General features: G+C 39.8%; 1 long non-coding RNA gene across 1 annotated transcript in view; it reads right to left on the bottom strand.

Annotated features, from left to right (window-relative positions):
• Positions 1–3125: 3125 nt before the first annotated feature.
• Positions 3126–20085, bottom strand: part of LOC118551529 (uncharacterized) — a 36285-nt gene continuing 19325 nt past the window's right edge. Inside the window, exon 3 of the long non-coding RNA XR_013442175.1 lies at positions 3126–3201. This is a non-coding gene — a long non-coding RNA (uncharacterized LOC118551529). The remainder of the gene's footprint in view (positions 3202–20085) is intronic.

Raw genomic sequence — 20085 nt, 5'->3', positions numbered from 1 at the left:
GAGAAAGACAAATACTATATTCACTTATATGTGGAATCTAAAAAAGCCAAACTCATAGAGTAGAGTGGTGATTCCCAGAGGCTAGGGAGTGAGGGAAAGGGGGAAAGGTAGGTCAAAGGGTACAAATTTCCAGCTGTAAGATGAATAAGTTCTGGGGATCTAATGTACACCATTGTGATTACAGTTAATAATACTGTATTATATACTTGAAAGTTGCTATGAAAGTGGACCTTAAATGTTCTCACCTCAAAAAGGTAATTATGTGATGTGATGAAGGTATTAGCTAACACCAGAGTTGTAATCATTTTGCAGTATGTAAGTGTATCAAATCAACATGTTGTACACCATAAACTTACACAATGTTATATGTCAGTTATATCTCTATAAAAACTGGGAAAAAAGCCAACAAACTGAACTAATGAGAGATTTCTCTTTTATAGGATTCTAAATAATAATTCAATCTTTTGTAAAAAAAAAAAAATGACTTTAAAATAGTATGGTCTATGCTCATGGATCAGAAGAACAAATATTGTTAAAATGACCATATTACCCAAGGCAATCTATAGATTTAATGCAATCTTACCAAAATACAAACAGCATTTTTCACAGAACTAAAACAAAAAATCCTAAAATTTGTATAGAACCACAAAAGACCCTGCATAGCCAAAGAATTATTTAAAAAGAACAAAACTGGAGGTATCACAATTCCATATTTCAAGGTATACTATAAAACTGTAGTAATCAAAACATTATGGTACTGGCACAAAAATAGATATATAGATTGATAGAAAAGAATAGAGAGCCCAGAAACAAACCCATGATGATATTGTCAATTAATCTTTGACAAAGTAGGTAAGAATATGTAATGGGAAAAAGATAATCTCTTCAACAAATGGTGCTGGGAAAACTGGACAGAAACATGCAAAAGAAGGAAACTGGACCACTTTCTTATACCACACACAAAAATAAATTCAAAATGGATTAAGGACCTACATGTGAGACCTGAAACTATAAAAATCCTAGAAGAGAGCACAGGCAGTAATGTCTCTGACATCGGCCATAGCAACATTTTTCTAGATATGTCTCCTGAGACAAGGGTAAAAACGCAAAATTAAATTATCAGGACTACATCAAAATAAAAAGTTACTGCACAGCAAAGGAAATAATCAACAAAACTAAAAGACAGCCTACTGAATGGGAGAAGATATTTGCAAATGACGTATCTGATAAAGGGTTAGTATCCAAAATATATATAAAGAACTTCTAAAACTCAACACCAAAAAAACAAATAATCCAATTAAAAATGGGCAGAAGGCATGAACAGACATTTCTCCAAAGAAGACACACAGATGGCCAACAGACACACGAAAAGATGCTCAACATCACTGATCATCAGAGAAATGCAAATCAAAACCACAACGAGATAGCACCTCACACCTGTCAGAATGGCTAAAATCAAAAACACAAGAAACAATCAGTGTTGGCGAGGATGTGGAGAAAAAGGAACCTTTGTTCACTGTTGGTGGGAATGCAAATGGGTGCAGCCATGTGGAAAACAGTATGAAGTTTCTCAAAAATTAAAAACAGAATTACCATACAATCCAGTAATTCCACTACTGGGTATTTGCCCAAAGAATATGAAAACACTAATTCAAAAAGATACACACACCCTATGCTTATTGCAGTATTATATACAAAAGTCAAATTATGGAAGCAGCCCAAGTATCCAACCATAGATGAATGGATAAAGAAGATGTGGTATATATATATACAATGGAATATTCCTCAGCCATAAAAAAGAATGGAATCTTGCCATTTGCCACAACATGGAAGGAGCTAGAGAGTATAATGCTAAGTAAAATAAGTCAGTTAGAAAAAAACAAATACTGTATGATTTCACTCATATGTGGAATTTAAGAAACAAAACAAAGAAAAAAAAGAGACAAACCAAAAAAGTCTCTTAACTATAGAGAACAAACTGATGGTTATGGGGTGGGGGGGGAGGGGGGATATGGGGGGGATGGATGAATTAGATAAAGGGATGAAGAGAGCATACTTACCATGATGAGCACTGAGTAATGTATGGAAGTGTTGAATCACTATATTGTACACCTGAAACTAATATAACACTGTATGTTAACTATACTGAAATTAAAATTTTTAAAAATGATAATTAAAAAATAGTATGGTCTAAATCTTCAATGAGATAAAGTAATGGCTAATATCAACATACCCCCCAAAAAATTAAGCAGCAAAAACAGGCAACTGTGAATCAAGAACACATAAAGATTTTTTTAAAGATTGGATTCAAAATACTAAAAATTACACTATAATCCCAAAAGCAAAATAATCTCAGTGGAAAAGACCAAAGGTGAGTTTTTAAAGGCACAACCCCCCAAAATAAAGGGAAGAGCAACTATACAGATATAATACATACATATGTACATACATACACATAAAAGCTGAGAAGCAGATAGGCATGTGGAAACCAACTCAGCAGACCCCAAATGCCAAAACCGAGGGAAAGTAAGAGGCAAACTCATTTATACAGAAGGACTCCAAAATGCTCAGGACCTGGGAGCACCAGGGGGATCTGAGAGAGGAGGTAAAGGTGGGGCTGAGAGGAGGAAGCCAGGCTGAATGTCCAGTTAATGTGTAGTTAGTGGCCCCGGCATAAGGGGGGCTGGAGAGGGCCAGCCATCGGGATGAGATGGTCCCCTGGGTCCTTAGAGCCGCTGAATGGAGGGAAGCTCAGTGAAGGAGGGGCCTACCTTCGGTAGCACCACTACTATGCCTTTCATCTACTGGGGTACCATGTATGATATTGCTTATTGCTTGAAGAAAGGTCTTGTCCTTGGGGGGTGGCAGGGAATGTTCTCTAAACCAGCATCTCACACCGTTGCAGACTGAGGATATTGGCCTACCATTTGGCTAAAATAGCTTACTGAGTAATTGGGCAAATAGGTGAGGGTTCTGGCCTTAATTAAAAACATCAGAAAAGAGTCAAAGTAAGAGCATGGGCCTGGGAATGCCACCTCAGAAGATGAAATGCCCTCATTTTGTTTTAGATGCAAACACAAGTTAATTTTGGAGACAAATCTACCTGAAGTGATTCTTATAGCACCCTTTGCTGCAGCTCATCCTATCACCTAATGATCCTCTGCTGGGGCTTTTGACACAAAAGGGGAGGTTTGAAGATGCCTGGAAGGAAGGAGAGGATTTCAAGTTTAATCGTAAACCTGCCCTGGGTTCATGTTATTCACGTGATTAACTCCCTGGAATCAGATAGCCACACTTTGGGTCTCCATGCTGTCATGTACTAGCCAGCTAACACGGCACAAGTTGGGAAGCTCCCAGCATTTTCTTAACTATAAAAAGAAAAAGAAATGAAAATAACAATACCTACACCAAAGTGTTCAAGTTAGGATTTAATAAGATAATGAGTCACGAAAAGGTTTAGCATGGTGTCTGGGATGTAGCAAAAATTAGTTGTCTTTATTATTGCTTAAAGGGCCACAAACTTCAGAAGGAAAACAAGCTATTAGTTAAAGTGCATCAGTGCTTAGTACTCCTAAAGGAATGGCAAGAGAAGACTTGGCCATACAAGATACAGCTGATTTTTATTTGCACTTTAAATGAAAATTGTCCCAAGATCTTCTGTTTTGTCTCAAGAAAATCGACAAACCTGTATCTTATGCCTAAATCAACATGGTACAATCTATACCAGATATTTGATTTTCATCTGGACCCAGTTTTGGAAGGGTGGAACCTTTCGTGTGAGCAGACAACTAGATGTAGGAGGTTGATGCTCTGGGGAGGATTGAATCCCGTTTTTTTCTGCTGGGATTAGCTCTTAGAAGAGTAAATGTGGTCCCTTTGCTAATCAATAAAATCAGTGTTGAACTGCGCCATGGACTCAAAGTCCAGCTTGAGGATTTTGCTAGCCTTGCCCTGCTAGCATCACAAAGCCCCCAGGGGATCTAAATGTCACTACCCCTGACTCAGTGCTTTTCCTTCCCAAGTGGCCCCCAATATTCTTTCCCTTCCTGGTATTACATAAACACTTCCCTTGAAGACTAAAGTCAGACCTAACATTAACTAGTGAGTATGTGAAGACTGAAAAAATGAGGACGCCCCATATCCTTAAAAACCACAACCAGTAAAACAGTGGTTCTAGAACTGTGGTCCCTGACACAGCAGCATGTGCATCATCTGGGAGCTTGTTAAAAAAGCAAGTTCTTGGCCCCACCCAAGACCTACTGAATCAGAATGCCTGGGGATAAACCCAGCAATCTGTGGTTTAACAAGCCCACCAGGTGATTTCGATGCATCCTTGCATTTGAGTCTCTTAAGTAAAAGAAAGATTTTTCATGACAACTAAAAGGGGAAGCTTTGTGTCAGAGAACTAATAGCATTTGACAGTATTAAAGGCTGAAGCGTGAGGACAAAACAAGGCAAGAGCTATTACAGGCAGAAAAGCCTTGCATAATTACTTTCCAGTGTTTATCTTCTCCACTCAGCTCTAAGCTCCAGCTGTCTTGTTCTTAGTCAGTATAAGCTCCGTTATGCTACAGTGCCAAAACAACCCTAAATTCCAGGAGCTTCAAGCAACAAAGGCTTATTTCTCACTAACATTACACATCCATCAAAGATCAGTGGGGCTCTGCCCCATGTCAGAGACACCAGAATGACCCAGAAGTCACCATGGGAACATTGCTGGTTGTTGCAGCAGAGGGAAAGGGATCACAGCTTTTAAAGGTTCTGGTGAGCAATGACACTTGGCACTTCTACTCACATTTTAGGCCATAGCAAGTCACACGGCCAACCTGAGTTCAGTGGGGCAGGGTAGTACAGCCCTCCCATTTGCCTTGGAGGAATGAACTAAATATTTGTACAACAGCTAGTAACTCCACAAGGAGTGCCAGGCCCTCTGAGGTAGGTGGTCTCATTTTGCAGGTAAGAAAAGAGACAGAGACAGGTTACATAATGCGCCCAAAGTCCCTCAGCAGGTCAGTATGAGAGCTGCTTTTCTGTTTGATTCCAGAGTTTGTGCTGGAAAACACGGTGCCACCCTGTTGGAGATGGAGACAACGGGAAAGGGAAGCGCTTTTGCAGGAGATGAACTCAGCTTTAAATGGTAGTGGGACTTTGAAGTGGAAATCTCCCACCGCAACTCTGAACATGGAATTAGAACAGAGGAGATACAAAGAAGCTGGATGTGCCTGTGGGGCCGGGACTTAACACACAGAATAAAGAGTCAGGGAAATACTCCTCTGTTTTTTCTCTCAAGACAGAAGGGAGTGTGTGTGTGGGGGGGGGGCGTGGAAAACCAGTCCTCAGAATATTTGCAGGTTGAGGAAGAGAGGAAAGCTAATAAGAAAGTAATTATGAAAGAAAGGAAAACCCAAGGGAAAAGGCCTTCAGGAAGAACACAAGGTCAAGACTGTTACCAAAGGAAGATGGCTGTTGATAATACAAGTTTTTTTAATCTATTATATTTGAATAGGAAGAAAGCTAGAGTGTCCTCCAAGGAGCAGATTTAATAACATTGTGAAATGGGAAACTCCAAATTCCAAGGGCAGGAAAGGAAAAGGAAACTGTGGGTGTGAGCCATAAAATCGAAGACTTTAATGGAAAAAAATAGATGGGTGGATTAACATGACGACTGAGGTTTCATATTTTACAAAGGGAAGCGTACAAATGCCTGAGTGCAGGAGGATAGGAGAGATGGAGAAGCAGAGTAAGAGGCGCACAGAAAGACAGGGTGCGGTAGAGATGAAATCGATGGGGTCCACAGGGCAGGCTGCAAGGACGCTTCAATAGGCAGCAGGTCTTTTTTTGCTCTGAGATCGGGGAAGTGTGAGAGCCTAGAGGGAGGGATATTGCTGATTGTAGATAAAGTCAAGGGCTCTGAGAGTGCACAATTGATGACTCTATCTGCCACAGGCCAACCCCAAATCACAAAACATAGCATCTTTCTGTGTCCAAATACTCTATTTGCCTGGTCCACAGCAGGGTAAGTATCTCCAGGGGTTTTTCCCTCTGTGCACCATTTTTCTTTTCTTTTTCCCAGTTGGAAGATTATACCTGGTTTGTACGATTAGTCACTCCTGTGGCAGACACAGCTACTGGTCACCCAATATCCATTTTTCTTGTCTTCCTTATTAAATGGCCCAGGTTTTTTCAGAGCGGCAATAACAGACATAAATTCTTCCTTTCCCAACCTCCCTTACATTCCTAACCAAAGAGACAGCAATGGCAAGAGATTTGTCCATTAGTTCACAAATGGAGATGTTTCCTGGGAACTCATTTGGGATTGGGAAGTTCGAGGCATTCCAATGTATGAGTTCCATATAAAGAGAGCCATAATGGAGAGGTGAATGGGGTAATCCTGACTGATTGAGTTGACCCAAACTTGCACTCTTCTGTGGACAGCTCTGAGTACAATCTTCCTGGCCACCTGCCTGATCCTGAGGACACCATTTTGTGACAGGTAGGAAAAGGCCAAGGGAAACAAACATCATCTCTTCTAACCTAATTATTTATGGTCAAGACCGTAGAATCACAAGGTTCTCAGGGGATGTAGATGAAGGGCTGCTCTCAAAGAACCTTTGTTCTAGAAACATCTTAAAGGATAATGGATGAATGGTTCCTCAACACCTTGCTTCTGAGTTCTATTATATCCTTACCTCTGCTCTGTTGGTAGACTCTCTGATGTCTGAAAATAATCTGTACATAACGAAGGATATTCATTACTATGATGTAATGCTTAATTTTTTAATTGTACGATTTCATTAAAGGATTAACGTTCCACAGATGGTAGCTACACTTGTGGTCAGCATAGCATAACATATAGACTTGTCGAATCACTATGTTGTACACTTGAAACTAAGGTAACATTGTGTGTCAATTATATTTTAGTAAAAAATAAGATAACATTCTTGTTAAGGAGTAAGCAGTCACTATTCTAAGTTTTCACACAGTATCTTCATAACAAATGTCTGGACTTGGAATCTAACAAATTAAACTTTCCCAAACTTATTAATTGGTTATGAGCTTATCTAATAAAATGTTCTAAACAGTTTAATTAAAATTACGATTATAAATATTTCATATTTTTCTGAAAAAATCCAACAAAATACAAAAAATAAAATAAAGCTTTAAATAATTTTTATTATACTTTCACTTTAAACCAGTAATAAAGGTGCTCAAATCAAAATGAATTTTAATTTCATCATACAGTCTTATGCTCCTTCCTCCCTAGGATTTTTGTTTTTATGTTTTATCAAAGTTTCCCAAGGCTGAAGTAATTTTACCAGTCACAGAAGAAGAATACCGTCTCAGATCAGTTGAAATGGCAGCTTCTGGAATTTTGCCACTGATCTTGGTTACCCAAGGGTCCTGATTGTGTACGCCACTGTAATTTCAACCCAAGCCTTGGGGCATTAGGCAGAGTCCCTTTTTATAATAAAAGTTTACTTGATACATCATGAGATTTTTTAAGTGTCTGCCTTTCATATAGGTTTCAAACTTTTAAAATGTATTGCTTTCCCAGAACTGATGTGTTATTTAATGTTTGGATGGCTGACATTTCTTAACGTGTAGGTACTAAATGTCTGTCTGTGGGTATTAATTGGAAACTTGTAATCAGTAAAAATTAAATATATTCTATCATATTTACGTTTTTTATTATAGCTACATTTTTATACTTCTACTAACCTTTAATTTTGAGTATCCTAATGACCTCATAGCCTTAATGATTATAATTATTTGATGCTCATATTGTCTCATCTTGGCCAATAGGAGACCTTTTTTAAGTTGATTCCTTTATTCTTGTAGCACTGCCTTGAATATTTCTGAGAAAGTGAAAACCAGCCCTGGTGGCTATCAAGCTATGATAAACAATTTCCAACATAATTAAAGCCATAATGCAACTGAAGAAAAAAAAAAGATCTCTGAGTGATTTTTGCTTTCTTGCCAGTGAAATCACCAGCCTCACTTCACTCCTCCTACCTTCTGAACAGAGATTACTGAGATACTGAATCACTGAACTGCTCCCAGCTTCTTGACATTATGCAATCCAGGGATGGTCCCCGCTTCCCCAATCTCTTCATAAAAATCATTCAGCATAAGCACAAATCTTATAATAAGCCCCTCCCAAATGGCCTTTACCCACACGCAGATGGTTCCCATGCATAGCAAGCTAAATAAATTTAAATCTGTTCCTGATATGCTTTGACTAGTGGGTTCACACCTTGAAAGCATCCCTGCTTTCCAGCAACAACAAGATGTTCTAGACCCATCTGAATTTTCCTGCCAAGACTTGGGGAATCAGCTACTTTTAAAGAAAATCTAGTTCTTTTAGTGGATAAAAACAAAACAGATGAAAATCTGACACTAGACACATGAGAGTCATGATGAGCAAAATGGCTACTGTTGAAACTATTATTTCCATGGGCCACTTTTTCAGCTAGAATATCTGTTTCCTTATAAAGTTATGGGTTCACATCAATCTTTCCAATCCGGCAGGTTTCCTTACTGTACCCAACTTTCTTTTAGTCCATAGTCTCATTAATTACTAAGACTTTCTTCAACATGGATGTTTGGAGATTTGTCTGGCCGATCAGCCACTGTCCTCCACCTCAAGTTCTCACCAACTGAGAAGAAGAGGGAAAACATCTTGTCTTTACTAAAAAAAAAAAAAAAAAAAAGGCTATATTACAGAACATATTCTGTAGACAAAAGGGAGCTTTCCTCTCCCTTTCCATTCCTTGAATTGAATCTAATCACAGATGTTAAATGAATGTAAGACTTCATGCTAGATGGGAAGTCCTATCCTGGTGCTCCTACCATATAGGAAGAGAAAGTGGAGGAAGAGGGGAGAGGAGAGTAAGTGAGCAGGGAAGAAAGAAAAGAGGAGAAACAGAGAAGAAGGAGAGCAAGAACAAGAGAGAGCTATTTCCTTGGATACAAAGTGGAATCTCTAAGATCTAGGTAATTGTGCTGTCATTGGGGTTAAATCAGATGATGCCCATTATAGCCGGACATACGAAAAGGCTCAGAAATAGTAAATGCTTACAGTACAACAGTTTTGATCATACTTTTGAACATAGTTGTACTGTACTCTTTAGGGTCAATTTCCAGAACCGGGGGTTCTGAGCCAAAAAAAACAAAAAGGTATATAGCTTAAAGGTTTAATATGCATTGTCAAACAGCCTTTTAGAAAAATTGTCAATTTTTCTTCCAATCTGATAGACGAAAACAACTCACTATTGTTATTACCATTCCTTTCTGAATTTAATCTTTAATTTGATCAAAGTTACTTATAGACACATCTTAGAGAGTCAAGTCCTTCTATGGGTTTGTTTTGTTTTACAAAAAGAGCCCCTTGATCCGCCTCTCCTCCCCACCCCACCCCCACCTGCCTGCTCCTTAAAGGCAAATTACTTTCAGGGCAAAATACTCAGTTGAATATTTTGATATTTCCTCCATTCTACTAAGTAATATAATTAAATTAGGAATTTCTGAGGCTTCCTTTTCTTTTTTTTGTTTTTTAAAGATTTTATTTATTTGACAGAGACACAGCGAGAGAGGGAACACAAGCAGGGGGAGTGGGAGAGGGAGAAGCAGGCTTCCCGCGGAGCAGGGAGCCCAATGCGGGGCTCGATCCCAGGACCCTGGGATCATGCATGACCTGAGCCGAAGGCAGCCGCCTAACGACTGAGCCACCCAGGCGCCCCCTGAGGCTTCCTTTTCAACACTGTCTATTGATTTCCTGTATTAGCCCTCATTCACACCATTGCCTCTTTCTAACCACACACACACTTCCCCACCTGCCCAATATAGATCTTCATAATCTACATCTATCAACATCCAGTGTTAACATCATCATGACTTTGTAAACATGCTTGATGGTTATAGGCTCAGAAAAAATTAGTCTGCCTTCCTCCTCTTCATGTCAGCCCCCACCCACACCCTGGGGGCCATCTCGACCTCCCCTCACTATGCACTCTCCACTCCACTCAGTTGTCTGTCCCCCAAACATTTCTCCATCATGTCACTCCTCTCCTCAAAAACATTCTGTTGTGCTCAGTGATCTCCAGGATAAATAGCAGAGCCTTCACAATCCCATCCCTCTTCACATACCACCCTCCTCCCAAACACTAAAGGAAAAGCTTACTGCATCCACACAAGTCTCCTTATGATCTCATCCCCAGAAACCCTAAGAGGGTTTGTGAATAAGTTTTTTTCTGGAACTGTCTCTACCATCAACTCCTTCTACAACTGTTTACATCTTATCTATCTTCCAAAGCTCAAGCCCACCTCTTAAAATGTTTTTCCTAATGCATATTTATTTTTTCCTGAGAGGTTACCTCCTTTAGTAGTTATCCTATTTATATTGACATTTTATGTCCGTCTTTGTTGTTTCTGTAAATCCTCAAGGTTAGGAGGTGTATTTATCATCTTTTTCTAGTAACTGGAGGGAATACTTGGATATGTCCAACACACTGGCTTCACCGTGGGACAATCAAGCCAGGATCAGGCCATATAAGTCGTATTTACTAAAATATAAATGTGAATAAAACTCCTGTGGGGGGAAAAAACCCACTTTATTCCTGTCCGTGATTAGGATTCAGAGGTGTACATGTATTTACAATTGTCTGTAGTTTGAACTGTATGGCACTAGGAGATAGAGCCTATTATGGTTTGAATTGTGTCCCTCCCCGAAAAACTTGCATGTTGAAGTTCTAACCCCCAGTACCTTAGAAGGTGACCTTATTTAGTAATAGGGTCTTTACAGAGATAATCAAGTTACAGTTAGGCCGTTAAGATGGGCTCTAACCCAATATGACTGGTGTCCTTATAAAAAGAGGAAATTTGGGGGTGCCTGGGTGGTGCAGTTGGTTAAAGCATCTGACTCTTGGTTTTGGCTCAGGTTGTGATCTCAGAGTCATGAGATCAAGCCCTGTGTCTGGCTCTGCGCTTGGGACTCTCTCTCCCTCTCCCTCTGCCCCTCCCCTCCTGCGCTCACTCTCTCTCTCTCTCTCTCTCTCTCAAAATAAATAAATAAATCTTTTTTTAAAAGGTGGGTAGGATTTGGACACAGAGATGCACACAGAGGGAAGACAATGTGAAGAGACACAGAGAGAAGACAGCCATCTGAGAGCCAAGGAGAGAGGCCGGAGCAGAGCCTCCCCTCACCACCCCCAGAGGGAACCGACATCTTGATTTCCAGACTCCAAGCCTCTAGAACTGCACGAAAATAAAGTCCTGTTTCATAAGCCACCCAGACTGTGGTTGTTAGAGCAGCCCTAGCAAACTAATATAGACCCTATACCTAAATGCTTTACCTGTTTGGAGAAGCAAACCCTCTTCTTTCTGTAATAGCTTTTTTCTTTTTTTTTCCCCCAAATCCCCTTCACCTTTATTAGTATGTCAAGCAAGACAATGAGGCAGAAACTAACCACCACCAGGGTGATTGCTCACTGGCATGCACAAGTGACCTCAGCAGCAGCCTTTAGGGTAGCCCAGACTTCCCTGACAGCGAGGTGCCAACACAATCAGACAACGGGGCGCGATTAGTTCTCTGGAGCAGCATCGTGCAGCCGTGAGATTATGGCTCCAATGTGACCTTGGCCCTTCATGGCAACGCCGGTAGAAATGACATTATTATTATGTGAGCGCAGAAAGTACCAGAGAAAATTATCCGAGAAGTGGGGATAGAAACCAAGGCATGTCCAGAGAAGGGCAAGTGGCTGGTGGTTGTGGTACAACAGTGGCCAGAGCATCAGCCAGAGATTATGTGTAACCTCATCAAAACCTTCCGCTGCACGGCAGCTGTTACGGCAGTTTCAGTAAAACCATGAAAGGAAAAAAAGGGCCATTAGAGATAGTGCTTTTTGCAGAAATGAAAACCTATACTGATTCCGCAATGATGCATAATTGACGATGATAAAGCAAAGACTGATGAAAAGAAGAGGTACCTCCCTAGGTTGGGCAGTGGGGGAGAGTTTGGTTTGAGCAAAATATAAGAGGGCAAAGGGAAATCTTACAAACTCATCTGGGACCACCTTTCTCTGAGAGTCTTGAACTAGACCCATCTAAGAAAAGATGAGATCTAATTTTCAAGTGGGGTATCTTGGAGAACCTCATGAGATTTATAACTTGAAGATAATCATGAGATGTTGGGGGCTTTTATCAAAAGTGAAGAAGCAAAATTTAGTACTAAATGAGTGACAGTACTATGACCAGGAGAAAGAAACCAGCATTACAAAATGGATTGTGTTTTGGTCAAAGAGAAAGCTGGTGTTCTGGGTTGTCAGTTTCAGTTGGATGTGAAAGAAGCTTTGTCACTGAAACACATTATTGTCTCCACTCCCCACCTACCTAGCCACGTAAGCGAAGGTGTGCATCATGCGATTGCAGGGCCCATGGATCCTGAGGATACCCCCCAATCAGGAGGAGAAGTGTTTCTATCTGGCTGAGAGGCCATTTCCTAAAGTCATAGACAATTCAGGGCAAGCTTGGCTTTACTGTAATCAGTCATCAGAGAGGTTTGCAGCCCCGGGTGCTGGAGAAGCAGAATGAAAGCATCTTATTTGCAGGCTTCTAGGCAGGGAAAGGCTAACATTAGGTCACTAATGTGTTGAACAAGAACAGAATTTCCAGGAACCCTAATGTAATCTAAATCACCTTTAAGATTTTGGGTTTTAGTCTTGGGAAATTCTGGTCTAGGTGAAATGGAAACCTTAATAGGAAGAAAGTAAACAGAAATTGCCTGTCAAGATCTATTATTATGAAAAAGAAAGTTGGAACAAAATGCATTGTGAAAATATTTGAGTTGTGGGTTGTATTATGATAGGAAAAGAAGGCGAGCCTGAGGACCTGCCATTTGAAGATCCTAAGGGAAAGCATGTCTTTGACAGATTTGGGGGTTTTTTAACTGGCAGAATAGGGTAGGAAAAATATGATTGGCTCCAGCTGCAAGGAGTTTCAGGTAATTTGGGATGGGATTGGTAGGACTTCCATTGATTTTCACCAGTGGGCAGAATGAGTGAGTCTGACATCATTTATGCTTTGAGACAAAAGAGTGGGTGGGAGGATGTATATGCAAATATTCCTTGATGAGCAGAGGTTATTAGAAAGGAAGTTCTGGAAATTAAGTGAGCACATACAAAGAATTCCTGTTCAGAAATGAATGGTATCTCATTTTACAGAAGATCTAACAGATTGGTGGGAGAAAACAGGCTTAAAAGGAAAATATATTGGTCAGAGAGATGTTTTCAGAATGGGATGATATGATGGGAAATTTCTAGTACCTTAAATATGTCAGAAGTTTATGGAATATGGGAGAAATTTTGAGCCCTTAGGTTGAAGGATATTAGGTCTGGCCCCGAAGTCAACAAGGCACTTAAATTCTGTGCTATTGGAGGAAGAGAAACAGAGATGATGTTACTATTTCCTGAGCTGGCCCATTGAGAAAGAAAAAAAGGAAAGGAGTGAAAGTTTGTGGGACAAAAGTCAGTACAGGCAGGTGATTCTCTCTAATTGGCCACTGTTGCTTTTTTTTTTTTTTTAACAGATTTTCTCCATTTGCCAGATATTATCTGGGGCCCCTTTGCTTCTACCCCACTGCTATTTTTATCCTCCTTCTAATGTTTCCCTACCCCCTTACTGGGGGCTTTAAAGCTTTTGATTGGGAACAGCATCAGTCTAACAATGGGGATTTCTGTTTTCATAATTTGGCAAGCCAAGTAATATTCAGCCATGGAGCAAGTTTACTGACTGATTTTTGATTGTTAATAGATATAGATGGATATATGTTGTTCCTGGACCTTGTGAGCTAAGCTAGTCACAGAGGTAGCTGGGGGGAAGAGTACTGGAGAGGCATGAAAGTCTAGCAAAGAGCTGTTCCGTGTGTCATAGTCAGCTGTTATTCAGGAGGTGAGGTTTGTCAGAAAGTGGGCCAGGACAAAATCCTGGGTCGTCCAGCCTCCAGGCTCAATAATTTCTGATGCAGTGTTGCACACCAAAGTTGATAGTATCAGCGCATGTTAAGACTCTATTCTTGAAATTTCTGAGATTATTTCTGGATGTGGATGAATGCTAAATTTCTGGGTAAATCTCCTAGGGTCCCAGTGTTCTGCACAGATCCTGTGGTGACTAGACAGGAATGGCTCTTAAAGAGGTCAATCTATCTGAAGTGGAGGGAAAGAATTTGGCCTAAGTTGTAGGTGCTGCCTGAGGCATGGAAGTTTTGAAGGAATAGCTGTATGGTCCAAAAAAGAGAGTAATGTAAGACATCTTTTCGTTGGGGTTGGTGGGGGGAGGAGACCTGCGGCGTGGGGCGGGGGGGAGGTACGGCGAGTAGAGGAGAGCTAGCTAGTGCTAGAAGCAGATGATAATAACTAGAAGTTTATGCCCTTGGACCACCTTAATATAAGAGATGCATATACTGATAGCATGTTTAAGCACTCTTATCTGAAGTATGAGTCAAGCTGCTAGACCCTAGCACAGAGAGTCTGGCCACATGTTGCAAAGTGGGATCACAGACAAAAAATTAGACAGACATAGGAGGCTTCTCATCAAAAACTCTAGTAGAAATTCCGGAATGTCTCTTACTTCATTATCTGGTGCCATTCAGGGATGAATGATCTGTCTTTCAGCCCCTGGCTGGTGCAGCCATACAGGTCTCAACCACAACTGTAAAAGAAAATGGGGCTTGGCTTTGCCTTTGGTTTAGCTTTGCCAGAGAGAGCTGATAGTGTTAAGTATAAGCATCTGCAATGAGACATTCCTGCAGATATGAAAATCCCGTTGGATTCAGAGAATTGCATATAACACACAAAACAAGTAGCTATAGAGTACAGGTACAAAGGCAGAAAATTCTATTCCAATACGTTCAAGGAGGCCTACATGTGTATGTGGATCAATCTAGAGGGGCTTTCTGGAGGAAGAACTCCAGTTGACAGTTGCTAAATGCATGAGACACCCTCAAGGAAGGGATTTATTTTAGGATTATGAGGCCCTTTTCAATTCAGGTGAGAAGAAAGTGAAATTGGGCCATTGATAAAACCTAATTTTATACTCAAAAGTTAGTAAAGTCTGGGGAAGTTTGGGTTTCACATATTGAGATGGTGGCAGAACTAGAACTCCTAGTGAGGGCCCCTGACCCCAAGTGTGATATTCTTATCCCTGAGACATGATTTCACTCCACCTGCAAAAGCTGTCAGGCCTTCACCCTCAGACAAGAATTAGTAATTCACTCTCTGAGTCCTGAAGAACCCGTTGTACATTCTAACCAAGCAAGATGGCCCAAGTTAGAGAAACTTAGAAGCCATCGAAATAGTTTTTTCTACACCGGAAAATTCCCTCAGAATAAATTTCTTTTTTTTTTTTTTTTAAGATTTTATTTATTTACTTGACAGAGAGAGACACAGCAAGAGAGGGAACACAAGCAGGGGGAGTGGGAGAGGGAGAAGCAGGCTCTCCACTGAGCAGGGAGCCCGATGCGGCTCTCGATCCCAGGACCCTGAGATCATGACCTGAGCCGAAGGCAGCCACTTAACAGACTGAGCCACCCAGGCGCCCCCAGAATAAATTTCTTATTCATCATCAGAAATTCATCCTGCGGGGGAGGAAGGAACTTATGGACGTAAAGAATGTAGAAGCACACCTCTCTTGATATACGTTCAAGTAGGAATGGTAAGTTTCTGTGTATCGACATCTATATCCACAGATACAGACAAACACACATACACGTTAAGGTTCATTTGGTAATATGATCATAGAAGAGATTTTTAAATTAATGTTTTCCCTTCATAATCTCATCTGGCATTCCAATTAATTTTTTTAAAGAAAATGAAATTTTAAAGGTTGTGTTTTTATTAATTTGAATTTCCACTTGAGTTTTTTTATAATGAAACTTAGAGATACCTTAGTTTTTCTGTGGAGAATATAAAATCACATAATGAATCAGATGACAATAAGTCTATGAGTATAACGTCATCTGACAACACAACTTATGATGTTGCGTCACACAATAGTGTGTGCTATGTACCTTGCCTAAGCATGATCCTGATGATTCGATATATAGCTGAATGTTGATGTTGCCTGGAAATCTTATTCTGTGTAGTTCTCTATTCTGTCAAGTGTGCTATTCTACGGTTTTATTACAAATGACTTTTAAGGGGCGCCTGGGTGGCTCAGTCGTTAAGCATCTGCCTTCGGCTCAGGTCATGATCCCAGGGTCCTGGGATTGAGCCCCGCATCGGGCTCCCTGCTCAGCGGGAAGCCTGCTTCTCCCTCTCCCACTCGCCCTGCTTGTGTTCCCTCTCTAGCTGTGTCTCTTTCTGTCAAATAAATAAATAAAATCTTAAAAAAACAAAAAAAACAAATGACTGTTAAAACCCAACTCAAAGGCTTTCCATTTGGTTTGGGTGTCATAATTTGATTTTGAGCTTGAGAGTTGTGACTATTTTAATATTGGCTTCTTGAATGATTTTACTGGCACCCTAAAATTCTGTTAAAAGAAACTAACATGAACTTTATTTGATTTTTTTAAAATTACATTGACTGTCCCGTTGAATTTTCTAATTTAGTAGTTACAAAAGAGGAGAAGACATACATGATTGAAATAATTGTGAGTTGCTAACTAGAATTTTGTCAAACAGAGATAAATCCTCATGTGTCATGAGCTTTAAATCAATTCATTGTATATTACTTTCTGCAAAAAGACATCTTAAGTCATAAGTCAGTTGGTCAGAAAAATATAAGTAAACATAAGAAATTATTTCCCAATATTTAGAACATATCAAACTAATAAATTATTGAAATTTGAAAGCATTTCAAATTATGTAAGAGAGATTTATTTCATATTTTTATGTCTGAAACCAAAACAATCATGTAATCTCCATGAAGCCTTGACTTTGTTCATTCTCGTCACTTATGTGTACTCAGCATTTAACCTGGAGTCTGACACATAGTAGATGTTTAATAAATGTCTGTCAACTTTATGGATTAACCATTTTTTAATGATGAATTTATTTATTTATTTATTTTTATTCATTTATTTTTTAAGTAGGCTCCATGCCCAGCATGGAACCCAACACAGGGCTTGAACTCATGACCCTGAGATCAAGACCTGAGCTGAGAACGAGAGTTGGATACTTAGCGGACTGAGCCATTCAGGCGCCCCAAACCAATGAATTTATTTATATATTTTTTAAGATTTTATTTATTTATTTGACAGAGAGAGAGACAGCGAGAGCAGGAACACAAGCAGGGGGGGTGGGAGAGGGAGAAGCAGGCTCCTCGCCAAGCAGGGAGCCCGATGTGGGGCTCGATCCCAGGACCCTGGGACCATGACCCAAGCCGAAGGCAGACGCCTAACAACTGAGCTACCCAGGTGCCCCAACAATGAATTTATTTTTAAAGCCATAAATAAGCTTAAGTTTTGAAAAATAAAAACCAAAGTAGCTTTTATATGCATTTGAATTTGAGCTGAGTTGACATCAATGCTCACTGCATTATCTGCAGATTGAGTTGTAATGTCTGCACATTCCAAAATTATAACCTAATACTTTTCATAACTTTTAAAGAATAAAATTTTTATTTGATCATTTTTTCCAATATCTAATTTTTCTTGATGTCTTTGCTCTGCTACAAATTATATCTAGTCAGAAATAACTTTGCTTTGTTCCCAACAGCTTTTTATAATAAAACAAATTAAAAATGATATCATCAATATTGATCAAATCTTTATATTATTTTTATTAGAATCAGTGATGGAAATGTACTTCTATTAAATATTTTATAGTAAATCATATTGACTTATTAGTATTCCACCCATGGCACATGAAATTGTTAATGAGGACTATTTTTTTACTTTGGCAGGCAACATGAAATAATGTGCCATCTTTGATTAGGAAATGAGTACAGGAAAAATTCTTTGCATGTGATGGATGTGGAAAGCCTTGCCAACCAACCTATGCCACCACTCATTTCACCTGGTTTACAGAGCTTTTTATCCATCAGAAAATTCACACCAAGAGAAAGCTTCTAAATCTAGAAGAGGGAACTCTTCCAGCCAGAAAAGACAGTTTCTTCTACATCTGTGCAAAACACAGATCTAGACTGTGCAAAACATCACATCTAAATATTTCAAACATTGCATCTAAAACCACACTGTGGGATTTACCCCCCAAATCTTCTCCTTCCCTATTAGTAAATGACACCAACATTTGCCAAGTTGCTCAGGCTCCCAAACTGAGGGTAATCCTTACTTCTCTCTTTCCCTTAGCCCCCACACCTAATCTAACCACAAATTTCATGTGTTCTACCCATTAAGTAGATCCAGAATCAACCACTTCTTATCTCACCTATAGCCAGTCTAGGCCTCTCTCCTTTTCACCTGCCATTACTCACCTACCCTATGGCATAGTCTCTTGACTCCAATCCATGCTGATATCCAAGATTCAATGTTTCAACCAATTTAGAACTTATTCCTTCACCAGCTTTGGCCTGACTCCATGTTCGTAAGAAAGGAGACATCACTATCATTGCCTTGATCAGTTCCCACCTTGTCAGTATTTCTCCTCCCATGCTCTCTTGTGTCGTTCCTCTCACCCCCAGAACCACTATTTGTACCACCAAGAACATGCAAAGAAGCCCTCAAGTGATTCTTCAAAGGCCAAAAAGATTTGATCAAAGCAACATTCTGTTTTCAGATAGGAAAGGAACATAGAAACAGCTGACTTACATTTCATTCTGTCCCACCAGTCCCTGCCTCTTATAAAAATATTGGCCATGGAGTTAGACAGGCTGAAGAAAGAAGACAACTGATGTCAGTCAGGAAAGAAAATATTCATATATAATATGGTTTCAAGTGGCGATAATTTCTCAAAGTGAAATAGAACAGAGGAGATGGGAGTCGTCCAGGTGGGAAGGAAGGCAACTGGATCAAATCTGAAAAGTACAAGCTAGAAAGAGTGAGCTCAGGTCTGTGTGATTTCACTCAGATGGACACCACCAGAAGTCTCATGTAGGCAGAGAAGAGTAAGAGATGAAGATAGAACAGGTCGCTAATCTTGCAGCGAAGGAAATTTGGAGAGATTTGCTTTCATACTGTGTTTGGACAGGAGAGATTAGAAGCCAGATTGCAGGAGTTAAGAAGAAATGTGAATTGAGTCTAGGTACGGACTATGCTTTGAGTGCGATTTGACATAAAAAGGGATGAGCCCAAATAGGAGGTAGATAAAAGAGACAACAGTTCGAGCGGTTTTCCTATTTTTATTAGACTCCTCTACTTTTCTGGATGGGTAAGAAACTGAACCTACAAATACAGGAAACTGGCATGATACGGAGTGAGAGAGAATTCAGGGCAGTGGGAGTTTTCATGAGATACAGAGGGAAGGGATTTAGGGCCCCAGTGAAAAGAAAACTATAAATGAAGAAGAGAGAAATTACTTTCCCTGACATCAAAGGAAGTGTGAGTAAAGAGAGTTGGGGAGAGTGTTCTGTGGAGGGAGAAAGTGACAAATGCTTTGGGTCTTGTGCAGAGCAGGGGATTTTTAAAGAGGATTAACACATAGGGCCTCCATGCCTCAGTTTCCTTCTCTCTCTAGTGGAGTCCAAATGGTAACTACTTCATACAGGAGTTGTGATAATTAAATGAGTCAATGTGTAAAGAGGCTAAGAACTGTAACTGTGCAAAGTAACCTTTCGGTACATATTTGCTGTTATTATTCAATTTTGTAGTTTTCCACAACTGCAAAATAATTCTTTTTGTCATAACAATTAATGGTTAGATAAAGCCTTACCATATACAAATTATGTTATTGAAAATTATCCCCCATGTTTTTCTCCACAATTAATTTAGACACCAAGCAACCTTGTTTTCACATCGTCTAGATGAGGAAACTGAGCCACCAAATTGTCCAGTTTCATAGGACTAGTAAATAGTAGAGGCATGACCCAAACCCAAGTGTTCTGAGTCCAAATTCTATTGTCTTGACACTAAACTCCCATTCTAAATACAGAAGAACTTCTGAGCACATCTCTACACTGCCCAAAAAGCCTTGACTA

The sequence above is a fragment of the Halichoerus grypus genome, chromosome 10, assembly GCF_964656455.1.
Source record: "Halichoerus grypus chromosome 10, mHalGry1.hap1.1, whole genome shotgun sequence".
Classification (NCBI taxonomy): domain Eukaryota; kingdom Metazoa; phylum Chordata; class Mammalia; order Carnivora; family Phocidae; genus Halichoerus; species Halichoerus grypus.
Note: the sequence above shows the minus strand (reverse complement) of the source record. Positions and strands in the feature narration are given on the sequence as shown.